The sequence below is a fragment of the Kryptolebias marmoratus genome, linkage group LG15 (assembly GCF_001649575.2).
Source record: "Kryptolebias marmoratus isolate JLee-2015 linkage group LG15, ASM164957v2, whole genome shotgun sequence".
In the NCBI taxonomy this organism is placed as follows: Eukaryota; Metazoa; Chordata; class Actinopteri; order Cyprinodontiformes; family Rivulidae; genus Kryptolebias; species Kryptolebias marmoratus.
Window position 1 is genome coordinate 25,949,023 of NC_051444.1, and position 14,184 is coordinate 25,963,206.

The window sequence follows — 14,184 nt, forward strand, 5'->3', positions numbered from 1 at the left end:
TTGTCATTTGTAATCATCAAAATTAAACGAAATAAACATTTGAAATATATGAGTTTGTATGTAATGTATGAATATAATATACAAGTTTCACTTTTTAAATAGAATTACTGAAATCAATCTACTTTTTCATGATATTCTAATTTTATGACCAGCACCTGTAAACATCAACAGCTTGCCGACGTTATAGTTAATAAGTAAAAAACTGACAACAGAATGTTTCTCTTGTAGAGTAATCTAGCCTACTTCTTAACTGTTCACATGTACTCAGTATGTTTCTTTTGCAAAATCCTGGCTGAGTAATGCCAATACAAATGGATGAAGGACAACTGAAAAGAGAAATGCATTTTTAAGTATTTTTTACTGTTATTTCTATCTGGAGTTCAGGTATTACCACTTAAAACTGCCATCTTCAATGTGGAGCTTCTTTTTGAACTCAAAACAAAACATGTAATTTTAAAATTTGAACTATTTACCTAATTTATGTGAAATAATGTTATTTTTAATATATTAAGATATTCAGTTGCAACCATAGTTTTGACAAAGTTGGCACGTTGTGTAAAATTTGAAAAAAAAAAAAAACAGAATGCAATTATTTGCAAATCTTGTAAACTCATATTTTATTCACAATGGAACACGGAAAACATCAAATGCTAAAATAACTGGATTGCTAAAGCTAAAATATTACAGTTTTTACGGAAAATCTGAGGAAATTTTGAATTTGAAAGCAGCAGCACATCTCCAAATAGTGGGGACAGAAGTAATAAAATGCTGTAAAAGGAAGTTGTACAAATAAGAAACAGCTTGCAACTAATTAGGTTAATTGGCAACAGGTCAGTAAGAGGACTGGGTGTAAAAAGAGCATTCTAGAGAGGCTGAATCTCTCAGATGAAAGATGGTTAGAAGTTCAGCACTCTGCAAACAAACTGTCTAAAAATAGTGGAACAATTTCAGAAAAATGTTCCAAAAAAAATCACTTTGAATATCCCATAATCTACTGTTCATAATATTCTCAAAAAACTTCAAGAATCTAGAGAAACACCTATGCGCAAAGACCAAGACTGAAAGTCAGTATTGGATGCGTGAGATCTTTGGACCCTCTGGTCTGATTCTGTTCTGGACATCACTGCGTGGACTCAGGAACACTTCCACAGATCATCATCTGTAAACACAGTTCGCCGCGCCATCCACAAAAGCAGGTTAAAGCTCTATCATGGAAAGAAGAAGCCCAACCAGAAACGCTTCTCTGGATCAAAGTTCATTTAAAATGAACTAAGGCGAAATGAAAAGCTGTTCTGTAGTCAGAAAATTCAATGTCTGAAATATGTTTTTTTAGAAACCATTACATCTTCTGTACTAAAAAGGAGAAGGACCATTGGCCTGTTATCAGCACAGTTCAAAAGCCTGCCTCTCTGATGGTAAGGTGGTGCCTGTTGCATGGGCAGTTTACACATCTGGAAAGACACCATCAATGTAGAAAACTACATTCATGTTTAAAAAAAACAAACTAAACCATATATATTACAACAGCATGGCTTCATAGTAAAATAATTTGGGTGCTGAACTGGCCTGCCTGAAGTCCAGACCTCTCTCCAGCTGAACACAGTTGACATGTCATGAAACAAAAACTTCGATAAAGAAGATCCAGAGCTGTTGAACAACTAGAATCCTACATTAGGCAAGAATGGGACAACATTTCCCTCCAAAACCTCCAGCAGCTGGATCTCTGCACAAACACAAATGTGAAGAGATGTGTTAAAAGAAGATGGAATGGTTCACAGAGGTAAGCATTACTCTGTCTCACTTTTTTTAGATGTGTTGCTGCCGTCTAAATCAAATTTATCTTGCATGTTTTTTTTTCTTAAAGAGTACACTTTATTGCTTTAAATATTTGATATGTTTACATTGTTTCATTGTGAATAAAATATAAGTGTATGAGATTTGCAAATCATTGCATTTAGTTTTATTTACATTTTATACAACATCTTAAGTTGTTTTTTTTATTGGGGTTGGACTTAGAAAACTGGATTTAAATTTTATTTAACATATTCTAAATACATTTAAATTTTTGTCATGTTTCTATGACTGTATTGCTAATTTCTTTCTTCATCACTCCTTTTTGGTGGCTACAAAAATATTTTTAAGGTTAATTCTGTCTTTTATCTGCATCTCAGACAATAGAACAGCATTTCTCTCAAAAATAAATGAAAATAAAAAATAAAAAAAGGAAGCAAAATCCCGTTTAATCTTTTATGTATACACGTATCCAAAAATCTATTTGCCTTTGAATGCTGATGAGTCCACGTTAGTACTGAGATACTGAAATAATAATTAATTTCATGTCAGATTGCTAACAACCTGGTTTGTTCTGTGGAGAAGATGAATTTTAAGGTTTAACACAAGCAAAGTTGATTTGAAAAAAAAATAAATAAAAAAAATTAAATTGAAACTTTGAAGAAAAATGTGAACTTCAAAATGCAGTTTTCAGATTATTAAATGGTAGGAACAAAACACTGTTTGTACTGTATATACATATATATTCACACACTCAGTCATTTTATTAAGGGCCACTGGGGGTAGATTCCCATCCCAGCAGTGAAACCGTGAGCAGCTGGGTACAACCTGGGCAGGTCACCAGTTCGTTGCATTTGTTGTATTTAACTAATACAAAAAAAATTTATTGCCATAAATAGAATTTCTCAGCTTAAATTACATGCCAAGACATCTTAGTACTATGAATACAATACACCAATCTTACTGGTAAAAGACAAAGTGTGGCATTCTTTAAGGTCCTCCAGATCCCAATCCCAGGAAAAACTTCTCAAAGTAAAGACTTTTATACACTCCCCTGCTTATGTATGTGCAGTAAATGCAGTAAAATAAATGAATAAGTAAATCAGATGTTCTGAAAAGGTGTAAAAAAAAAAAAACAAGCAGTGAGATGGATATGGAAAAAATGGGGGGGAAGAACGTAATTGCCCTCAGGACATTGTTTATTGTGATTATGCATTCTTCAGAGCAGAGGGCGGAACTCAGCTGTGCTTCACATCACAACACTGCCATATCTAGTGTATAATCACAGAAAATAATGTTGACTTGTGCATTATTGCCGACTGTATGTGTGTAGGTTGTTGGGAATCTGTAGAGAAATCTATAAAAGGTCAATATGGCATTTGCAGAAAGTGGCTGGTTGCTGAAGAAGCAGAAACATGGTACCCGTCGACTGAAAACACTCTTTCTATCAGAGCCTCTCGCTGGAGTTGATTGCTGGCTTCTGCTGCAGGCCACTGCAGACACATGGTGCACAACACAGATGGTGAAGTAAGGCACCAACAGTCGCAGTCAAAACAATTATGACATTTGTGCCACGAGTTATAATTTTTTGCAGGCGTCATCGCAGTCGCTCCACATAAGTCACACTTAATTGTACCAAAAAGGCAAATAACCGGATATCGTCTCTTCATACATCAATGCGCTCATATTTGTCGATTTAGAAATGCAAAAATTGTGAATGACACAGAGCAGGATTCACTGAATAATCCCCTTTCTGGTGCACAAAAGCATAACTTAAGCTGCTACAGTGAATACTAAGTCTCTTTCCAAGCCTGGCACGCATTGGACTCTTTCACACCCGAGCGGTCCAACTCAGATCACCCTGTCTCCTGACTCGACACAAACACATGTTTTCTAGAGGTACTACTGGAAAGATAGCGTGAGCTATCTATCAAAATGGAAGCGGCATGAAGTCAGTCTAATCTCAAGCTACAATCCACTCACTTGTTTATGTCACATATTGCAAATGCAAGCCTAAATGCACACAGTCCCTTCACATTAGTTAGGATTAAACACAGACACATTTTGGATGTGCTTGTTGTTTTGTTATTATTATTTTATTTTTTATTTTTTCACTTTTTCTCGCCTGAATATCAGACATAAATTAGCCTCACTCCCATCACCAATCCTCATATCACGCTGAGACAGAATCATGGAGCAACAACGTAAATTAATGAAACAATAGAACACGGCTTGCTTATAGTGCAGCATATTCCTCAAAAGCTCTGACGGCTCCCATCAGTCACTAAAAGCAAAAGTGTAATGCAGAGCACAGTAATGTGAAAATGAATCAGCATTTTCACCCTTGACAGGCTGAAACCAAAGGCTTTCAAATTCAGGCACTAATCCACACTCAGAGAGCACACAGTTCAGCAAAACATGGCGTTGGAGTTTAAGCAAAACTACCATCAAACAAAGATATTTTGGCTTAACAAATGCTCGGTCAATAATTTGCACAATTAATAGGGATAGGTATTGCCAAATTTACAAAATGCTCACCACTGAAAGCGAAATAACTTTTTTTTTGTCTGTACTGTTACCAAAATATCTCATGAATCACTGAACATATTTTAATTAGGCTCTCAGAATATGATCATTGGATGTACTTCTGCAACTGATTACCTTTTGACATTATTTCAATTTGGCACAGGAGAGCTTTCTTGGCAAACACAAAATAACTCGAGTCATTTTACAGATATAATTTGGTGTATTAATAGCTGAGACTGATCTGTATTTATAGTTTTAATGCAGACTGATCCATTAAGATCTGTGCTTAAAACTTTGATATTAACTATTGTAGTCAGGTCTATCTGATTGTTAGTATAAAATCTTATGAACCACTAAATGAATTTTGATGAAACCTTTTGAAAGTAATCATTTGGTGTACATGTGCAAGTTATTAACTTTTGGAGTCAGCCCAATTCAAGATGGCCGCTACATCCAACTAAGCTTAAAAAAATGACTATAACTCTTTCAATTTTACATGTGGAGCTTGAATTTGAGAGACATTCTCAACACATACACTGAGAGCTATAACTACTCATGAGATCTCTCATTAAGGCATGAAATTTACAAGGTTTGACCAAAATGCTTACAAGACATAGATACATTTGTTCGTACCCTTTTGTTAAGGAGAGACAAACACACAAAGGTCACATAAATAACTTGAAACTGCTGAAAAAATAATAGAAGAAAAAAATCAACTAATGGAAATCAGTTGTTTCTTTTTAGTTTTGGTTGAACAGATTTATTTTGGAAACAGACGAATAACTGGCCTTGACAAAAAAAAAAAAAAAAATTACTCTTAAGTTAGTATTTGTTGCCCAACATTTTGAGGCAATCACTGCAATTAAGCAATTTCTGTAACCCTCACTGAGAGTTCTGCACCTGTCCACAGGTACTTTCATCCAATCCTCATAAGCAAACTGCTCCAGCTGTCTCAGGTTTGAAGGGCTCCTTCTTTAGACTGCGTGTTTCAGCTCCTTCCACAGATGGTCAACAGGATTTAGATCAGGGCTCAGAAGGCCACTTTAGAATGGTCCAATGTTTTGTTCTGAGTCATTCTGGGCTGTTTATAGCTGTGTGTTTTGGCTCATTATCCTGCTGGAGGATCCATGACCTGCGACAGAGACCAAGCTTTCTGACACTGGGCAGCACATTTCACTCCAGATTGCCTTGATAGTCTTAAGGTTTCATTGTACCCTCATAAACTAGAGACACCCTTTGTCAGTTGTCCCAGTCTTAGAACATAACCGAGCCTCCTCCATTGTTCACTGTAGCTACAGTGTTTTTTTCTTGTTGTATGTTTCATTTTTTGACTCTATAAACATGGAGTTGATGTAACGTGTTGCCTAAAAGCTCCAGTTTTGTTTCATCTGTCAAAAGGACATTCTCCCGGAAACTTTATAGCTTGTCAAAATGTATTTTTCATGATTTGCTTTCAACATGGTGTGATCCCTTGGTCATCTTCTATTAAGTCCACTTTGGCTCAAAAAGTGCTGAGTTGTGCAGTCTGACACTGATGGAGTTCACATCTAATTATTTTAGAAGTTGTTCCGGGCTCTTTTGGTTACCATTTGTATAAATTGTCATCAATTTTCCTCTTGTGACCATGTTCAGTGAGATTGGCTCTAGTCCTGTGGACCTTAGACTTATGAATAATCTGAGCAGCTGTAGTCAGAGGAACATCAAGCTGCTTGGAGATGGTCTTATAGCCTTTAGCTTTAACATGATGTCATTTTTTTCTAAGCTTGTAAGACAGCGCTCTATTTTGCTTTCTGTGCTCCATGTTCAGGGTGGTACACACCATGACCAGAAACAGCACAGTGACTACTTTTCACCCTTGAAATAGGCAGATTACTAAATAGTTGTTCCTAAATAATAATTACTAATAATTATTAAATATACTGATTACAGGAATGAAGGACACCTGTGATGCTGATTACAGGACACACTCTAGTTTAACATGTCGCTGTTGGCAAATTAGTTTCAGTGCTTTCTTGAGGTACCACCTTTGTTGTCGAGGGGAGTTTCATTTATTTATTTTTTGGCTTTGTTTGTTTGTTTTTCAATTTTGTTATCCCAAAATTCAAAAGCATCGTCTGTTTTCATTGGTTGATTTTCAGTATTTCTTTTCTTAGTATAATCTTTGTCAGTTTTAAGTTATTTCAGTGACCACTGTGGGTTTTTCTTTCTTTAACAAAAGGCTACAAACAAATTTGTCCACATCTGTAAAACTACATTCTTTCTTATCATAAGATAATCTCAGTTTAAAACTCATAAGAGGCATAAAAGGCAGACAGTTATATTCACTCCTTCAAGCAATGCTAAGCCTTTATTTTTATAAGCTATTATCAAAAAGGGATTAAACTTCTAATTGCTTTATTTTTATAGTCGTTCATGAAAAGCTAGAAATATTTAAAGTTGCTCCCTAGTTTCCAAAAGAACAAGCTGATGTCCTTAAAAACCAAAACCCAGAGGCACTTTATATGTACAAAAAACAGCAAATCCGTCCATTAGCTACATCTTCTTGATCCCTCAGAGGGTCACAGAGGGCTGAGCGAGAGGCGGGTCACACTGTCGACAGCTTGTTATTCCATCACACAGTCAACCATGTGTGCTTTTGCTCATGCAAATCACCCAACATTTTTGGCTTTGGATTGCAGAAAAAATCTGACACAGGCAGACAGAGAACATGTAAACCTCACACAGAGGGCATCAGGTAACAGTGCTTTAAATCACGCAAAATGTCCACGATCGGCAAATTCTTCTTTTATGTAACACACCACCATTTCTGAAGCCTAATTCCATTATTGTGTGAATGCTGAGTGAGCATTCACACAATAATGGAAGCTAGCATTTTCTCCATTTACCTTCTTGGTCTACATTTTTTGCAACCAAACTATATCTGCAAACTATTTTTACCATTCAAATATGAAAATGTTCAGTTCATTCAGGAAATTGGTGCTTTGACATTTTTACAGATTTTATTCTTATAGAAACAGTTACTTCAAAAACATTGTTCCTTTGAAATCTGCTTCTGCATATTTGCTCTATTTTTGTCTCATGATCAGTAGCAGCTCCTGCGCCTAAATTTTAGTGGGGCGGACAGTCATTTCCTGAATCAATAACTACACGAGTGGTACGATTAGCATTACATTTTCTGTAAAAAAAGATAGGCTATATGTTGCTTAGTATTTATTGTATTATTTTTTTTGTTCACAAAGTTGTTTACTTTTTGTCTTTCATGTGTCGAGGTTGTGTCTCAGAAAAACAGATCGGTCTGATAATTAAATCAGAGGAACGGACGCCTCCGCTCCTACCTTCACCCAAATGGGAGTATTTTTAATTTTAACTGGGTAAAAATAAACAGACAGACGGGTACACGGCTTTCTGGATTGGATTTCTAATTTTATTTGAAGTGCCATTTCTGCAATAATACTTGTGAAATAATTCTAATAATTAAACTAAAAAAGTGAGGCTGACATATTTGATTAAAGGCCCAATCTGGGCTCATACCTGCAGCCTCGAGATTACAAGAACCCAGAACCAACCAGACACATGCTGTAGGAAGCCACAGAATTAAATAAATAAGATCCATCTGTGGCTGATCTGAATAGTTACAGACAGAAAATGGGCCTACCATGTTGGAGAAAATGCCCCGTTGTTTATCTGCCTCCAACTTTAATATTCTGTGTTCTGTTCATGTCCTGTCTGTCTGCTCCAAGCTGCTGTCTCATAATTTAGCTTCTATTTTTAGTCTCATAAATGGATTTTTAAACAAAACATCTTCACTGCTGGACACAGCAGGTTTTGTTGCAACTATTTCTGCATTCATTAAGATCCCTGAGCTAAAACCAGCAGAATGTGTCCATAGGGCGGGGTATTTTACACCCCAATGAGACTTTGTGGGAGCTGCCTTGTAGTACCAATCGCTGCCAACAGGCTTTATGTTAAATCTACTGACGAACGCGGTCAGTGACCTGTACTGCCTTATCACTGCAAATAAGTCAAAAATTAAGAAAAAAAAAACCTTCAAATTTCATTTAAAAGTGATAAGATAGTTGAAAATTCACAGAACAAAACAATACACAGTAAGCTAATTAATTCATTCACATTGTTTATTAATATGTATTTTTATTAATTATGTTTTTTTTATTTATTACTTTGTGAGGCAAATTATTTATTGTTTATTTATTTATTTTTTAAGTAGGGCTCTGCCTCACCTGCCCTTATAATGCTGCTTTGAGCTAGCGTTTAGCCACTTTTGGTTTTCAGGTAGAATTTTGCATCCATTAGCTTTTAGCTAGTGTTTTGCTCCTTTTGGGTTTTAGCAGGTGGTTTGCTGTTTTAGTTTTAGCTTCTTCAGTTCTTCAGCACTCAGTTCCACTCTGCCTTTACACAGAAAATACAGTTTCTTTAGCTACTATTAATAACTCTTTTTTTTTTTTTTAGTCCTTTTTTTCGTTTATAGTCCAATTTTCAGTGCAGTATTAGTCTTTGGTACATTTCAGAACCGTCATGGCAAGGCACTGATTGAGCACATATGAAAGCAGACTTTCCTCTTTTCCAAATGTCAAACTGAAATTACACTGAGACTTAGCTGCAGCACGAGTGAACAGTTTTAAACTTTCTGTCATTGACCCATAACCTGAATATTTAGGAGGAAATCAGTTAGAAATCCTAAGTTTTACGGTGCATTATTTATTATCTAAAGAAAGGAAATGGCAGACGTGAAAGACTGGCCCTAAATATTACTTAGCGATTAGTATCCCACCAGGCTTAGTGTTGTGTGTAAAAACCCTGGGCAGACCAAGCTGCTCATTATTTAAATATTGTGGATAAATGTAAAAAAAATAAAAAACGTTTCAAGACAAAAATTACATGATAAATGATGATAAACATTGGCTGGAACTTAAATGATATTTAACACCCATCTGTGAAGTGTTTCCTATGTTTGTGTTTGTTTGTCTGTTGTGTTAGCAAAATATCTCATCAACCACAGTACAGATTTTCTGTTAAAACTCAAAAATAAAAAAAATGTATGTACTTCTCCAACTTACACACCAAGAAATAACTAACTGCACAAAATTTATTTTCATAGCTTTTCCTTTAACTATTCATCAACTCTGCCTGCCTGTTAGCAAAATAGCTCATGAATCATAAATAGATTATAATGAAATTGATTAATCTTTGAAGTCAACCCAAATCAAGATGACTGCCACAGCCAACTAAACACACAGAAATTGCAATAAATTAATCAGTTGTACAGATATTGAGCTAAGATTTGGAATGGTAGTAGTTGAAACTAATTACCACCACATAATCCAAGTACAACCCATTGTACAACCTTTTTGCTAAAAACTTTGACATAAACTGTTGGTAATTACGCTGTTCATTTGCAAAATATTCCATGAACCAGTGGAAAAAATTAAATGAAACTCTCGGTAATTGATTACTGAATGGACATCTACAACTGATTAACTTGGAGTCAACAAAATTGAAGATGGCCGCTGCAGCAAATCAATATCAGCTACTACAAAAGTAGCTATAACTCAGTAAAATGTATAGATGTTGAGCTAAAATTCAATGTGGTAGTAGCTGAGAATCTTTCCTAACACATACACTGAGCACTAACTGGCTCCATAGCATCTTTGCTTAAGATTTTGGTTGGTATCAACCCTGTTTTTTCTGTTAGCAAATTATCTCATGAACCACTGGATGGATGTTAATGAAATCTTCAAAAAGTAATCACTGGATGTACATCTACAACTGATTACCTTTTGGAGTCAACCCAATTCAACAGCTAATTGATCTTAGCAATACAAAAATGGCTGAAATTGAGCTAAGGTTTGATGTGGTAGTAGCTGAAAGTCATCCTCAACTAACACTTCTGGTAATTATTGTCTGGTCTAATGGTGAAAGGGCTAAAGGTGAGGGTGGCATAAAAATATTTTATACCTAAAACAGACAGAGTCATAATTCTTGAATGATTTTTTTTTATTATTATTTCATAAACAAGACAAATAGAGATGAATCAGTTCACTATAATGTCTGACATATGAGGAAGAGGGCAGCTTGTGACATGAAATTCATGGAGAAATATTATTGGAAAAGCTTAAATTATCTTATTTTGTGCAGTAGATTGTTCAAGAACAAAAGCTGCATTTTAGTCAGAGAGAGAGAGAGAAAAAAGCCACAAATAGTTAGATGAGTCACTGTTCCCCCTGTTCTGTACCAGTGGTTGACTACATGTGTGTCACGCTTGAAAAGAAATCCATTCACCCAAGTGCTCATTTCCCACAGTGAAGGCTTCTGTCAGAGCTGTTGTAGTGAGCATCTCTAGCATGGTTTGCCTCCATTCAGTCCCTTGGCAGGCAGGTAAATGCCAAAACCTACAATGTTAGTCAGAGTGATTACATTCTCCGTGTTTTTTCTTTTTTTTTCCTGATGACTGAACAGTTTAACAAGGTGATAAAGTCACAAACTCAAAGGCCGTGACAACAAGCATGGTTGTTTTGCCATAGGCACGGAGCTCATGCTCACCACAGATTCTCAGCCATGCAGAACACTGCACTTATTCAGAAACACAACTGGCACCGAGCTTTGAACTTAAACTTCTACGTCTTTTCTTTTTTTTTTTCCCCTACTGTTTCAATCTGGTGGCCTGTTGCCCTATTGAGACAATTACTAGTGCTTTGTCTTATATTTACGAGTATACAGTACAATGAAATCAAAAAGTAACAGCAAATCGCAAAGCAATAACACTAGCACCTTTATGTTGAATATTATCCTTCCTTAATTTACTATCCTTGAATATTCTGCCCAATGGTGCTAAATTATACACGTTCACATGGATAACAATAATACCCCCACTGTTGACAGAGCAATTTGATGAAATAGACAAACAATTCATACCACAGAGTAGTCATCAGAGAGCCAAAGCGATTAAATAGGCTTTTATGTGAGTGAGATACTGCATATTGGGTATAGCCGTTGCTCATATGTGCATGCAAATAAGGTGGTAACCAACCCTTCACACTCTGAGCGTGTCCTTCATTTTACAGACTGGCCGTAAAATCACCAGATGTGAATATGGCAGGCAGGGCACACTTGAGGATGAGTTGGTTAGGGTTTAAAGCGGAAAGCTTTTGGGCTGCAGCAGCAGCAGCAGCAGCAATGTCAGTGCTCTAAATGCACTTCAAGCAGAGCAGTTTCAGCACCACACAGTGATGGACAGCTCATACTCACATTTTCTGTCTTTCTTTCTTTCTTTCTTTTTTAGATGTATTGCCAAAGCAACTATCAGAAGACCTGACAGTTTGCCTTTTAAGATAACCAGCTCAAGCTGTGGTAGGGTTAACAGAACCTCATTCTTGGCTTTTCCGAAGGTTTTTTTTTTTTTTTTTTTTTTTTTTTTTTTTAATTCAGACATAAGTATAAAGGGACAACACAGGGAGCGCATTATGTAAAAATAAAATTAAAAAAAAGACTAAGCTTTGTATTTGTGCACGCTCAAACTCAAAGCAGATGGAGCAGCCAGTTCACCTGGCCAATCCGAAGCTCTTTTTTGCTGCAAACGTGTATGCTGAGAATACCTGAACTGAATTTGAATTACCATATGACGTAGGCCTTTTTCTATCAGTAATGTCCTACTGGCAACAGGGACTAAGGCACTCTTGCGGTCTCCATGAAGCGCTCAAACACAGGATTTGTTGCACCACTTACCTCCACATTTTTTTCTCTTCTCCAACCCCGCTATTTTTATCTGTCTATATTTATACCTCACACAACACACACACACAGACACACTCACCCTCGAGAGAGAATGCGACAGATCTCATATCCTTCACACAGAAACGAAATAAGGGCGCAGGAATTAAAACCAAAAGTATCTTTCTGTACACTGAAGTCTGTGAGGCAACAGCAAATCACTGATGGAACAAATGGCGATGGGAGATGGGTCTACTCTACACAGGAGCCCAAATGAATGAAACACTTACGCATTTTCTCGAATAAAAGGAAGCGAGGGCGAGAACAGAGCAGGGAAAATCAGCAGGGCCCCCGTCCACGTTTTCAGGATTTGCAGCGCGACCGAGACAGAAATCTCCATGTGAAAGAGGGGTGGTGTGTGGAGGTGGGGGTGAGGGGGGAGGAAGGCTGGAGGCTGCTGCAGTCCGCGTCTCTCTCTCGATCACAAGTCAAGATGCTCGCCTGCGAAAAGCCCACTCAGGGAGAGTTGCGTGGATCTGCGGTGCGGCCACCATTCCCCTCCACGCGCGGCTGGAAACCCTCTGAAGAGCGGCCGCAGCCTCCTGGACTTAAACGGTGTATTCCTCTGGACTGAGGAGGAAGAAATCCTGCAGAGTTTTTTTTTTAATTTTTATTTTATTTTATATATTTTTTTAAAATATGTTTTCAGATGGGTAATCAAGTCAGCATAGGCCGATCCAGTCCAAAACTGACTCCCAGCAAAAAAGAAAAATAATAATAAAAAAAAAATCCACAAACAAAAAAAAGAACAAAAGAAACAAACTAAACTAAAAAGAAAGAAAAAGAAAAAGAGAAGACCTCTTCTCCTTTTGGAGATCACGAAAGCATGACAATCAATATTTACCTATTTAAAGCACTGACTAAGGTCACAGCGCCGAAAGAGATGCAGAAGCGTCCAACAACAACCAAAAAAAAAAAAAAAAAAAAAAAAAAAGGAGAGAAAAACCCTTTAGAGCGCCGATTGGATAAAATTAAGGATATCCGTCCCACTGCAACCATCACACGCGCCGCATCAGTACCAATGGGTTGCCATAGGCGGCTCTGGAAATCGCAGAGCATATGGCACACAGCGGTTTCTGTCAAGTGGAACGGAAGATTCTGGGTGATATGTTTTTTTCTTCCCTCCGCCAAAGCGATTAGTGATAATTCCGCGTGTCAGGGAGCGCGTGTGTCCGAACCGCGCGGTGAGGCAGCAGCAGCGTCCGTGTGCCGTGGGTTTGCAAAGACAGCGGTTTTATTTTTTTATTTTTTTTGCTTTTGGCTCCTAATGGTCCCCCAGCTCACCGCCGTCCATGACTTGAATAGCGAGCGCGCTGAAAACGTCTCTAAGGGCGCAGATCTGCAGCGCGCGCGCGCGCGTGACTGACTCACAAGCGTAGCTAAGTATAGGTATACGCGCGCGTGTAGGCGTGTTCTCGTATTGCCCAGGGACCACTTTAACTTTGACCACTTTTTGCCCGCGCCTCCAGCTGCCCATTTAAATCAGCCAGCGGTCATTAATTATCAGGGATCAATAGCATTAATGTAGAAAGCCGCGGTCTGATGGCTCTGCGCGCGCGCCTGTTCATGTGTGTATGTACCTTGAGCGCGCGTGCGCGTGAGATTCGGTTGTTGATGAGGTATGGTTGCCACCTACAGGCGTCATTCTCTATTCAGTCATCCAAAACGGACCATTTCCACTGTCAGTGTCCACAAATAAATTCCCACTCAACATGTTGGGGTATTATCACTCCTCTGCGTTACAAGCACTGGTAGAAAGAGTGTAAGTGTCCACCACAGTAAGGAAAATATATCAAGATATGTCTTTATTCTTAGGCAACTAAGCCTTCACTGCTGAGTCTAATCAAATTGGGATGCTTTAAATGACAAACAATTCATTTATTCCTGTTGTGCTATGAGAGTTAAAATAAATATATATGTGTAAAATACTCTCTATCTACTGCCACACCAATTTTTAGCTCAATATCAGTAAAATTGACTGAGTTATAGCCATTTTTTGTCTTGGCAAATGTTGATTAGCTATGGCTAATCTGAGCATTTCATTTCAGTCTGTCTTGTGGCATTTAAGATATTTTGCTAACA

General features: G+C 37.4%; 1 protein-coding gene across 1 annotated transcript in view; it reads right to left on the minus strand.

Moving 5' to 3' along the window:
• LOC108234802 (leucine-rich repeat-containing protein 4C) overlaps positions 1–13,824 on the minus strand; it is a 60,903-nt gene extending 47,079 nt beyond the window's left edge. Inside the window, exon 1 of the mRNA XM_017414282.2 lies at positions 12,333–13,824. The gene's annotated coding sequence lies outside the window, so the exon portion shown is untranslated. The remainder of the gene's footprint in view (positions 1–12,332) is intronic.
• Between the last annotated feature and the right edge of the window lie 360 nt (positions 13,825–14,184).